The sequence below is a fragment of the Hippopotamus amphibius genome, chromosome 8 (genome assembly GCF_030028045.1).
Source record: "Hippopotamus amphibius kiboko isolate mHipAmp2 chromosome 8, mHipAmp2.hap2, whole genome shotgun sequence".
NCBI lineage: Eukaryota > Metazoa > Chordata > Mammalia > Artiodactyla > Hippopotamidae > Hippopotamus > Hippopotamus amphibius.
In genome coordinates, this window is record NC_080193.1 from 125,093,640 (window position 1) to 125,107,284 (window position 13,645).

Sequence of the window (13,645 nt, forward strand, 5' to 3'; positions counted from 1 at the left end):
GCATCTGTGGAGAGGGATGCACTCCACGTCCCTCTGCTTCGCCGCCATCTTTTCTCTCCAGTCACCCAACTTATTTTTGATACTTGTTAGACACATAAGCCAGAAAGACCTGTACACACTTGTAGGTCTCTTTGGGGTTTTCTTCTTGCCCCCGAATATGCCCAGTACGGGTCGCCCAAAGCCTTGCGACTGCGGACCTGCGCCGAGCTGCCCTGTCTGTTCTCGTGCAGGCCCCCCACGTAGCCTTCTGTCAACGCTAGACTTCTCCCTATGACAAAGTTTCCTCTAAAGGGATGAATTAAAGCTGGTCCTAGCAGGCACTCTGACACGAATAGGTTACCGAGATCCAGTCAACCTTCAGGACAAACTACTGGGTTGACATTTTGAAGAGAGAAGATCAGCAATAATAATAGTCACTTAATTTAAGCATTTGATCCAGGGCAAAGAGAACCAGTGTGCAAGAGAGGATCACAGAAATATGTCTTTGTGGGGTTTTTTTTTGCCACAAGATTGTCATTTTACCAATAAAGAAACTATCTTTTTTTCAGCTTTATTAAAACATAACTGATATGTAACATTGTGTAAGTTTCAGGCATACAACATGTTGATTTGATACACATATGTTGTGAAATGGTTACCACCATAGTGTGAGCTAACACCTCTATCACCTCACGTAATTCTCATTTCTTTTTTGTAGTGAGAACAGTTAAGATCTACTCTCTTAGCAACTTTCAAGTATATAATACAATATTGTTAACTATAATCACCATGCCATACATTAGATCCCCCAAACTTTTTCATCTTATAACTGAAAATTTGACCAACATCTCCCCATTTCCCTCACCCCAGCCCCTGTTAACCACCATTCTACCCTCTATGAGTTTGGCTTTTTTAGATTCCACGTATAAGCAATATCATACAGTATTTGTGTTTCTCTGTCTGACTTATCAATATTTCACTTAGCATGATGTCCTCCAGTTTCATCCATGTTGTCGCAAATGGCAAAATTTACTCTTTCTCATGGCTGAATAGTATTCGATTGCATATATACCACATCTTTTTTATCGAAGTATAGCTGATTTACAATATTATATTAGTTTCAGGTGCACAGCATCATGGTTCAGTATTTTTGCAGATTATACTCCATTATATATTTCAAGATAATGGCTATAATTCCCTGTATATACTACATCTTTTTCTGTTCATCTGTTGATGGGCACTTAGGTTGTTGCTGTATCTTGACTATTGTGAATGATGCTACAATGAGTATAGGAGTACAGGTATCTCTTCAAGATCCTGATTTTATTTCCATTGGATATATACCCAGAAGCAAGATTTCTGAATCACATGGTAGTTTTAATATTTTGAGGAACCTCTGTAACTATTTTCCATAGTGGCTGCACCATTTTACATTCCTACCAACAGTGTGCAAGGATTCCATTTTCTCCACATTCTTGCCAATACTTACCTCTTATCTTTTTGGGAATAGCTATCCTAATATGTGTGAAGTTATAGCTCACTGTGGTTTTGATTTGCATATCCCTGATGATTAGTGATGTTGAACATCTTTTCATGTACTTGTTGCCCATTTGTCTGTCTTCTTTGGAAATGACCTGTCTATTCAGGTCCTTTGCTTATTTTTTAATTGGATTGTTTGGGGGTTTTGCTATTGAGTTGTATGAGTTCTTTCTATATTTTGGACATTAACTTCTTATGAGACACATGACTTGTAAATATTTCCTCCCATCACATAGGTTGACTCTTCATTTTGTTGATTGTTTCTTTTGCTGCTCAGAAGCTTTTTAGTTTGATGTAGTCCCACTTATTAATTTTTGCTTTTGTTGCTTGTGCTTCTGGTGTCATATCCAAAGAAATATTTTCAAGACTAGCGTCAAGAGGGTTTTTCTCTATGTTTTCTTCTAAGAATTTTATGGTTTCATTTTTCATGTGTAAGTCTTCCATCCATATCAAGTTAATTTTTGTGAGTGGTATAAGATAGGGGTCCAATTTTATTCTTCTTAATGCATCTACCCAGTTTTCTCAACACCAGTTATTGAAGAGACTATCCTTTCCTCATTGAGTATTCTTGGCTCCCTCATCAAATACTAGTTGACTGTATATGCAAGGGTTTATTTGTGGGGTCTTTATTCTGCTGCATTGGTGTCTATGTCTATTCTTTATGCCAATATAATACTGTTCTGATTACTACAGCTTTGTAGTATAGTTTGAAAGCAGAAAGTGATGCCTCCTGCTCTGTTTTCTTTCTCAGGTTGTTTTGACTATTTGGGATCTTTTGTGGTTCTATACAAATTTTAGGATTATTTTTTCTATTTTGTGAAAAATGGCATTGCGATTTAATAGGGACTGCATTGAATCTCTAGATGACTTGAGTAGTATGGACATTTAAACAGTTATTAACAAGAAATATCTTTCCATTTACTTGTGTCTTCAATTTCTTTCATCAAAGTCTTATAGTTTTCAGTGTATGTCAAAGTCTTACCTCCTTGGTTAAATTTATTCCTAAGTATTTTATTACTATTGACGCTATTGTGAATGGGATTTTTTTTTAAATTTTTATTTATTTATTTATTGGATGCATTGGGTCTTTGTTGCTGCACATGGGCTTTCTTTAGTTGTGGCGAGTGGGGGCTACTCTTCGTTGCAGTGCATATGCTGCTCATTGCAGTGGCTTCTCTTTTTGCAGAGCACAGGCTCTAGGCACATGGGCTTCAGTAGTTGTGACACATGGGTTCAATAGTTGTGGCTCATGGGCTCTAGAGAACAGGCTCAGTAGTTGTGGTACATGGGCTTAGTTGCTCTGCGGAATGTGGAATCTTCCTCGGGAAGAGATTGAGCCTGTGTCCCCTGCATTGGCAGGTGGATTCTAAACCACTGCACCACCTAGGAAGTCCAATGGGATTGTTTTCTTAATTTCTTTTTGAAATATTTCATTGTGAGTGTATAGAAACACAACTGATTTCTGTATCTTAATTTTATATGCTGTAACCTTACTGAATTCACTGATTAGTTTTAAGAGTTTTTTGTGGGGTTTTTAGGATTATCTATATATAAGATCATATCAGTTGAAGGAAATATATTTTTAGTTCTTACTTTCCCATTTGGATGTCTTTTATATCATTTTCTTACCTGATTTCTCTGGCTTGCACTCTAGTACTATGTTGAATAGGAGTGATAAGAGTGGGCATTCTTGTCTTGTTCCTGATCTTAGAGGAAAAAATTGAGTATGGTGTTAGTGGTGGGTTTGTCATATATGGCCTTTATTATATTGACATATGCTCTTTCTATATCCAGTTTGTGGAGAGTTTTTTCATGAAAATATTAAATTTTCTTAAATGCTATTTGTGCCTCTATTGAGATGATCATCTGATCTTTATCTTTCATTCTATTAATATGGTGTACAACATTTATTGATTTGCGTGTTGAACCAATCTTGCATCCCAGGAGTAAATCCAGTTTGCTCATGGCGTATGATCCCTTTAATATGCTATTGAATTTGGTTTGCTAGTATTTTGTTGAGAATTTATGCATCAATACTCATCAAGGATATTGGTCTGTAGTTTTCTTTTTTTTATAGTATCCTTATCTGGCCTTGTTATCAGAGTAAAGCTAGCCTTATAAAACAAGTCTGAGAGTGTTCCCCCCTCTTAATTTTTTTGGAAGCGTTGGAGAAGAATTGGCATTAATTCTTCTTTAAATGTGGGGTAGAATTCACCAGTGAAACTATCTGGTCCTAGGCTTTTCTTTGTTGGGAGGTTCTTCTTACTTGTTATTGATCTGTTCAGATTTTCCATTTCTTCATGATTCAGTCTTGATAGATTGTATGTTTCTAGGAATGTATCTCTTTCTTCTAAGTTATCCAATTTGTTGGTATATCACTGTAATAGTCTCTTGTGATCCTTTGTATTTGTATAGTATCAGTTGTAATGTTTCCTCTTTCATTTCTGGTCTTATTTATTTGAGTCCTCTCTCTTTTTTCTTTAGTCTATCTAAAGGTTTTAAAATTTTGTTTATCTTTTCAAAAATTGAGCCAGGTTGCGAGGAGAAAAGTTGTAGCTTGAAGACTTCATCTTGGATAATGTCTCTATGCTCTGATGCAAGTTGTCTTACATGTTGTCTTTGCTTCGTACATTTATATTTTTATCTTTGTTTCATGCCTGAGAATTTCCAAATGCAACAACAAAAACATGAAAACATAGTCCTAGCTATCCCCCTATTCCCCTGTTCCTCCTATTCCCTTTATACCCCAGTTTCCAAAATTGAATGCTGTTTCTGTATTAAATTTTTTTCCAAGTATGCTCTATGACCAATACCTGAACACAAAACTCTTATTTCTTGGGTACTATGTTTCTATTCTTTAATTATTGTCTCTAGTATACATGGCATGATGTCTTGAAATACACCCAAAAGAGGTCAGTTAGCAAATTTTCAAAGCTATACAAGGAATCACTGTAAATAGACTTGATGCTATACTTCTCTTAGTACATGTGGAGGGAGACTATATATTACTCCAAAGAGAAAGGAGTTATTTAATATTTTGTATACATAAAGTATTTAGGACAGTATCTGCATCATAGTAAGTCTTTTGTAAATCTTAGCTGCTGTACTACTACTAGTACTAGTACTATTGAAAAGCCTAAGGGTTATGTTGTGATGAGGGGTCAGCTGGGCTGATTTCATTAGGTCTACCAACCCCTGGCATGGACCTAACACATGTGTGGTAGATTAGATACTTGCTTCTCACCTATGAGGGACCTTTGACCCTTTGGGGAGACCATCGTTGTAGATCCACACTTTTTGCCATTGGCTGCCCCTCAGGAACTGTCAGAGTGTCAAAGTGCAACCCTGGGATGTAGCATGCATGTGGGCTGTTGCTCTGAAGCCATGCTTCTCAAACTATGCGTGGTGAAGGATCAGTTTCTTTTTTTATTTCCAATCTGTCACAGCCTGATATTTCGTAAATTGCAATAAAAAATAACTTACAATGGAATAAAAAATCAATACACACAAAATTCAAGTCCCACTTTTTAATTAGATTCAACAGACATAAACAGGCTGCCACATGGCTGTCAACAAGTCTCGGTGCTTCCTCTCAATTCTGTTCTTGTCTCATCTGTGAACAGTAACCAGCAGATTACAGACTGTGGGCCCCACTTTGAGCAGCAACATCACAAAGAACGATGAAGAACCCCAAAGGCCTGTCATTTCTATACTGTTTTCCTTCTGTAGAGCTCAAAGGGCTCTCATCAAAGCAGGGGATGCTACGGGTCAGCAGGCCTCAGGCCCCACCTTCACTGGCACAAAGCTGGTGCCCAAGGAGTAACTGAGACTCCACAAGAGAAAGCTACTTCTGCTGGGTTCTGGCCATTCTCTCAGCTGGGAATTTATGCACAGCTAAGCAGTGGGCTGTTTAGCATGGATGCACAGGTGTGGAAACAGTCTGTGATAGGCAGGTTTATGGCAAATAAACACATTGTATGATATACTGTAATCAACTATATAAACAACTTGAAAATTGTCTATACTTCATATTTCCAGCATTTGGTTTTGTTAATCATATGTCTTCTTGACAGCAATTAAATAACCTTGAGAGAAAATGTACACCTGCTGTCTCCCCTGGGGAAACTACATCTTTTTTGTGAATGACATAAGTTCTCCATAAAACATAAGCAAAGATAGGAGAATTGAATTTGGAGATATGTCTCCTTCCTCTCTTGTTTTATCTCTAGTTGAATTGGAGGGCACGGTTTAATATAGCTTTTTCTGGATCCCTATTCTAAGATTCTTTTCAAACACAAATATTTCCCAGATGAGGAAATTGGAGACAATTAGATAAGTGAGGTTGTGACGAGTATCACTTAGTGGGGAAGGTGCCACATCTGCCTCACTTGGCCTGTGTTTTCTCACACACACACACACACACATACACATCCCCACCTCCTGGACCCCAGCGCTCTCAGTTCTTCCTGATTTCTGCAGCCCATCTCATCTACTTTTCATGAACACCATACTGGTCCCATTTTCCTTAAAACAAAACATAACAAAATGTTTTCTTTGCTTGAGTCAGGTTCCAAACAAGCTCCATTCATTAGGATTGGTGAATTAAAAGTCCATTTTAATAGACAGGTGTCCCCACTTTCAAGATGGGGTGGTGGGCGAGCAGCTGCTGCTGGGAGAGCCAGGAGGGTGCTCAGGGCTCAGCATGGACCAGGCACTGCTGCACCCAGGGTGGGCTGAGTCTGGACTCCGGGCTGGTTCAGTGAGGCAACATCTGGGGCATGAGTGGCCTGAGGCATGTTCTGGGTACTGGCCTGGGGCAGCAAGTGGTTCTAATGGCACTGGCAGGGTGAGCAGATGCGCCAGGACCAGTGCTTCAGGCGCAACAACCACGTGCTAGGCTTCAGCTATGAGGATTTTGGACCATGGCTCACTGCGCCGTCTTCCAGTGGGCTGATGTCTTCCAGGCTCCATGTCTTGACCACAAAGCATCATCAAGGTGTCAAAAACTGGCTGAGCCCTGTGTCATGGAGCTGGAACTTGGAGGACCTGAGTCCCCATTGTGTTTTGGTGAGCTGATGAGTTGAGAACAGCTGTCCTGAAGAGGAGCATTACAGCTATGGACAATATCACTCATTCTTAAAATGGTTCCATCCACTCTATCTACTTTTAAGAAAAATGGCTTCAAAAACACAGCATTTTTCAGTGTGAAAACAATGCCATAGCTATACGACCTAGTTAACAGGTAGAAACCTGACCTGATTTGATCTGATGGAGAGTAAGAATGTCCTGATACTTACTGGAACTCTACAGATTTTCTTTCTTGACTCTACAGTGATAGTCCTGTCAAGGGCTAGTGGTAGTGATTGATGATGGGGTCAGAAATACTCCTGTTATCATGGAGGATACTGCAACTATCAAGATAAATTCAAGCCAGGAAGGTTGCTAGATCACAAGCAGGAGATGTGCACCACCATGGACAAGGCATCCTAGGACTATCATTGGGACATGGTCATGTCTGACATCACAAGTGAATCTGAAAGCATTTCAGAACTGGTTCAGACAAGTTTGGGAGACAACTATCTTCTCAACATTGGATCAGCTAAAGATGGGCTGATTATTATAATCTTCTAAGAAAGGTGTCTTGCTGCTGAGAAGTGGGTGAGCATAATGGGGAGGTTATCAGTGCATCTAAACCATTAGGGGGTGCAGTGGGAAAAGAACAAGGTAATTGTATGGTATACCTTGAAAAGATTAGCTATTTATGTCATTTTACTGCACTGGTAAAAAAAAATGTAGTCTTAAAGCTTCAATCCCCCTCAACTACAAAGGTAAGGATGCTGGGATCCAGGAACATCTGAAGTGGTCCACAGATCTGGGTAAAGCCCTCCTCCTTACTTCGATCTGACCCTCTGCTCTCCCAGCTGAGTTTGCTTGGACTGTAAAGCTGACAGGAGTGGAATGATCATTGGAGTTCAAGAGGAAAGTGTCACTGCTTGTTGCTTGCTGCTTTGATTTTCCTTGTGTAGTACCATCATTATAATAAACTAACTTCTCTTCCCCATCCAAGGATGGCTTTCCCAACACATTTTAATCAAAGGAACTGAGTGCATTACACCAAGGACTCAATGGACCAAGGATCTGAGCTCCATTGCTAGCATACTTCACTCTGGACAGCAAAAGAAGAGACTGAATGATTAAGCTCTGCGTCCATCCATTCCTACCTTTAGGAATTATCTACAATAGAAACTTCCCTCCATCCTCTGTGTTTGAGAAACTTACTTGATTACTCAATGACTATAGTTAAAGAATAAGCCAAGTCACCCTGTTGCTTATGAGAGGAGGTAGAAAGAGTTTGGCAACTTCAACCATATGTTATTTATTTAGCATCAGTCATCACTAATCTCTCCCCAAGCAGCATTCCTCCCCGCTCCACCCCGCCCCTGCCTACTGCAGGAGGGGAAGGAAAAGCCTTGCTAGGCTGCTTATGTTCACTCTTCAGAAATTTGTAATGTAAGCTAAAAGCTCTGAAATTCACTATGTGTTTACAGTGATACTATTAAGAAAATGAATTTATTCTACCCTGCCTTTTCAAATATGATCAAATAAATACATTTGCATGTCAACAAAATGTATAGGTCTCTCTACCATTTCTTTTTCTGTTTTTTTTTCCTTGCAATTTTGTTCGTTTGCTTGTTATAGTTGAAGAAATTGCTGTTTGTCCTGGGGTTACCAACAGTCTGGATTTTGTTGATTGTGATGTTGTTTAATGTGTTCCTCTGCCATTGTAAGCTGTAAATTGGTGGTTAGATCTAGAGGCTTGATAAGATTCAGGTTCAATTATTTTGTCAAGAATATTTCACACTTCTAGAAGTGTTTTGCACTTCTATTAGGAGGTATATAATGCCTAATTGTCTCTTTTTGGTGATGTGAGTAGCCATTGGTGGTCATTGCCCAGATCCATTAATTCATTAGGAGGATGCAAACAGTGATATCCTAATTCTGTCATTCCTTATTCACTTATTAGTTGAAAAAATTCTGTAAAGAGAAAGTTCCCCTTGATTCTTTCATTACTCCAAGACTAGTTTGTTGTTGTTGTTGTTGTTTTGGGGGGGTCTTTGTTTTGTTTTGTTTGTTTTTAAAACACAATAGATTGGTTCTCTAGCATCCTCCAATGGTGATTAATGAGTTTAGGTTTTTGGTATCATACTGAACTTATGGATTTAAATGTACTTGATATGTTTCAACCCATTGCATTCATCATCCCCTACTGATGCTCAAATAATCCCATCTCTGGCCAGTTGAATCCTCTTTAAGCTAGTACCCAACCCCTTTGGACAGAATCCTAGTAGTTTTCCATCACTTCCTTGCTACGCAGTGTGATGATATAGTCCAGATTCATTTAATAAGCTTCCTGCCTCACACCTGGAATCAGTCATCTTTCTAAGAGGTTAGGTTCCTTTTGGTGGGAAAAGTATTTAGAGACACAATCAGGGTTCTGAAGGTGCTCATTACTGTTGGGTTAGCCATTTTTTTGCAGGCTTTTTCAGTGGACAGAACTAGAAAATGAGTACTTCTAAAGCATAAAACATATTATAAATTAGTATTGCTACCTCAGACTCATTTTCAGAACTACATGATTTTTACTTACTCTCATTGATCTTACATTTGTGTCTGCTCTCACCAAAGCTGCAAATTCCAGTTCTCTATGACACCAATATACATACGTTTTTGTTACCTACACAAGTTTCAGAACAACAATACTAATACTACCACAATATGATTATTGAATCAATAGACACAAAAACCAACTAGAAGACATAATGGAAGAAAAAAACATATGTCTGATAGCTAAAAACAAAATAAAATACTCAGTATATGTTTAACAAGAAATGTTCAAAACCTATATGAAGAAAATTATAAGCAATCATGAAAATATAAAATTAACTTCTTTGGAAAGATGAACTGTGTTCATAGAAAAACTCAAAATCATAAAGAGCTTAGTTATTTACTTAAACAATTTCATAAAATTCCAGTAAAAATGCTGTCAGGTTTTTTTCCTAGAGCTAAATAAATTGATTGTATAGTATGTTTGGAAGAATAAACATGAAACAATAGCCAAGAAACCCCTCAAAAAATTGTATAATATTAAAAAGTCATAAACCTCTGCAATTGAAATAGTTTGGTATTAATGCATGAATAGCTAGACAAAGTATAAAATTCAGAGATAGACCTAACTGCATAGAAAAATTTAGTGTATGATAAAAGTGGCATCCATAATTAGTAAAAAGTGGCATATAAAAATTTAGTATAAGTTGGAAGCAGCATCCCTAATTAGTGACTTTTTAATAGTGATATTAGGATAACTGGATAACCATATGCAAAGAGATAAAACTGAAGCCATTCCTTATACGTATACCAGGATAAATTTTAAATGGGAAATTTACAGGTAAAAGATAACATGTTAAAAAAAAAACTGGATGAATTACTCTAAAATCTGGCATGGGAATAACTCTCTAAATTACAACTGAGAACCCAAAAGTAATAGGTACAAAGTCTGACACATACAGTTACATAAAAACAAGTGCTTTACATTTAATCCACAGGAGTTACATCAGGCCCATTTTGCAGATGAAAAATCTGAGACTCAAGAGAAATTATCGTGCCACAGTTTACAGTTAGCAAGTAGCAGAGATAGGAAATTGTAAGTCATTGTACACTGAGCCACTTAGACTTCTGTTCACCCTAAGCACATTGAGAAAATAAGAATATAGACATTTTCCAGATCCCACTCACAACTGGGAAATAAAATCTTATTAATACTAGTAGGCCACGTTCGAGATGGTAGAGTAGAAGGACGTGTGCTCACTCCCTCTTGCAAGAGCACCAGAATTACAACTAACTGCTGAACAATCATTGACAGAAAGACACTGGAACTCACCAAAAAAGACATCCCACATCCAGAGACAAAGGAGAAGCTGCAATGAGGTGGTAGGAGGGGTACAATCGTGTTAAAATCAAATGCCATAACCACTGGGTGGGCGATTCAGAAACTGGAGAACAGTTATACCACAGAAGTCCACCCACTAAAGTGAGGGTTCTGAGCCCCATGTCAGGCTTCCCAACCTAGGGGTCCAGCAATGGGAGGAGGAATCCCCAGAGAATCAGACTTTGAAAACCAGCGGGATTTGATTGTATGACCTCCACAGGACTGGGGGAAACAGAGACTCCACTCTTGGAGGGCACACAAAAAATAGTGTGCTCACCAGGACCCAGGGGGAAGGAGCAGTCACCCCATAGGAGACTGAACCAGACCTACCTGCTGGTGTTAGAGGGTTGCCTGCAGAGGTGGGGGAATAGCTGCAGCTCACCGCAGGGACAGGGACACTGGCAGCAGGAATTCTGGGAAGTGCTCATTGGCGTGAGCCCTCCCAGAGTCCATCATTAGCCCCACCAAAGAGCCTTTAAGCTTCAGTGCTGGGTAGCCTCAGGCCAAACAACTAACAGGTTGGGAACACAGCCCCACAAATTGGCAGACAAGCAGATTAAAGTTTTACTGAGCTCCGCCCACCAAAGTAGATTATAGTTTTACTCAGCTCTGCCCACACAGCCTTACCCATTAGCCCCTCCCATCAGGAAGCACGCACAATGCTCTTAGATAGCTTCCTCCACAAGAGCGCAGACAGCAGTATCAAGCAGTATCAGCAGTATTTCATTCTGTGGAATTGAAAATCACTGCCACAGAGAGACAGAGAAAATGAAAAAGCAGAGGACTTTGTACCAGATGAAGGGACAAGATAAAACCCCAGAAAAACAACTAAATGAAGAGGGGATAGGCACCCTTCCAGAAAAAGAATTCAGAATAATGATGGTGAAGATGATCCAGGACTTTGAAAAAAGACTGGATGCAAAGATCGAAAAGATGCTATAAAAGTTTAACAAAGACCTAGAAGAAGTAAAGAACAAACAAACAGAGATATGCAACACAATAACCGAAATGAAAAATACTCTAGAAGGAACCAATAGCAGATTAACTGAGGCAGAAGAGCAAATAAGTGACCTGGAAGACAGAATGGTGAAAATCACTGATGTGGAAAAGAATAAAGAAAAAAGAATGAAAAGAACTGAAGACAGCCTAAGAGACCTCTGGAACAACATTAAACACACCAGCATTCACAATATAGGGGTCCCAGAAGGAGAAGAGAGAGAGAAAGGACCTGAGAAAATATTGGAAGAGATTATAATCAAAAGTTTCCCTGATGTGGGAAAGGAAATAGCTACCCAAGTCCAGGAAGCACACAGAGTCCCAGTCAGGATAAACCTAAGGAGAAACACGCCAAGACACATAGTAGTCAAATTGACAAAAATTAAAGACAGAGAAAAATTATTAAAAGCAACAAGGGAAAAATGACAAATAACATACAAGGGAACTCCCATAAGGGTAACAGCTGATTTCTCAGCAGAAACTCTGCAAGCCAGAAGGGAGTGGCACGATATATTTCAAGTGATGAAAGGGAAGAACCTACAACCAAGAATACTCTACCCAGCAAGGATCTCATTCAGATTTGATGGAGAAATCAAAAGCTTTACAGACAAGCAACAGCTAAGAGAATTCAGCACCACCAAACCAGCCCTACAACAAATGCTAAAGGAACTTCTCTAAGTGGGAAACAGAAGAAAAGGACCTACAGGAACAAAAAGAAAACAATTAAGAAAATGGTAATAGGAACATACATATCAATAATTACCTTGAATGTAAATGGACTAAATGCTCCAACCAAAAGACACAGACTGACTGAATGGATACAGAAACAAGGCCCATATATATGCTATCTACAAGAGACCCACTTCAGACCTAGGGACACATACAGACTGAAAGGGAGGGGATGGAAAAAGATATTCCATACAAATGGAAATCAAAAGAAAGCTGGAGTAGCGATACTCACATCAGATAAAATAGACTTTAAAATAAAAAATGTTACCAGAGACAAGAAAGGACACTACATAAAGATCGAGGGATCAATCCAAGAAGAAGAGATAACAATTATAAATATATATGCACCCAATACAGGAGCACCTCAATACATAAGGCAAATGCTAACAACTATGAAAGAGGAAATGACAGTAACACAATCATAGTGGGGGACTTTAACACCACACTTACACCAATGGACAGATCATCCACACAGAAAATTAATAAGGAAACACAAGCTTTAAATTACACAATAAACCAGCTAGATTTAATAGATATCTATAGGACATTTCATCCAAAAACAGCAGATTACACATTCTTCCCAAGTGCATGTGGAACATTCTCCAGGATAGATAACATTTTGGGTCACAAATCAAGCCTTGGTATATTTAAGAAAATTGAAATTGTATCAAGCATATTTTCCAACCACAATGCTATGAGATTAGAAATCAATTACAGGAAAAAAACTGTAAAAAACACAAACACATGGAGGCTAAACAATATGCTACTAAATAACCAAGAGATCACTGAAGAAATTAAAGAGGAAATCAAAAAATGCCTAGAGACAAATGACAATGAAAACACAATGATCGAAAACCTATGGGATGCAGCAAAAGCAGTTCTAAGAGGGAAGTTTGTAGCAATACAATGCTACCTCAAAAACAGGAATAATCCCAAATAAACAATCTAACCTTACACCTAAAGAAACTAGAGAAAGAAGAGCAAACAAAACCCAAAGTTAGTAGAAGGAGAGAAATCATAAAGATCAGAGCAGAAATAAATGAAATAGAAACAAAGAAAACAATAGCAAAAATCAACAAAACTGAAAGCTGGTTCTTTGAGAAGATAAATAAAATTGATAAACCTCTAGCAAGACTCATCAAGAAAAAGAGGGAGAGGACTCAAATCAATAAAATTAGAAATGAAACAGGAGAAGTTACAACAGACACCGCAGAAATAAAAAGCACCATGAGAGCCTACTACAAGCCAATAAAATGGACAATCTGGATGAAATGGACAGATTCTTAGAAAGGGTTAACCTTCCAAGACTGAATCAGGAAGACATAGAAAATATGAACAGACCAATCACAAGTAATGAAATTGAAACTGTGATTAAAAATCTTCCAACAAACAAAAGTCCAGGACCAGATGGCTTCA

At 38.4% G+C, this 13,645-nt stretch overlaps 1 pseudogene; it reads left to right on the forward strand.

The window, feature by feature from the left end:
• Window positions 1-6,312: 6,312 nt before the first annotated feature.
• LOC130858229 (tissue alpha-L-fucosidase-like) lies at window positions 6,313-7,480 on the forward strand (annotated as a pseudogene).
• The last annotated feature ends 6,165 nt before the right edge of the window (window positions 7,481-13,645 follow it).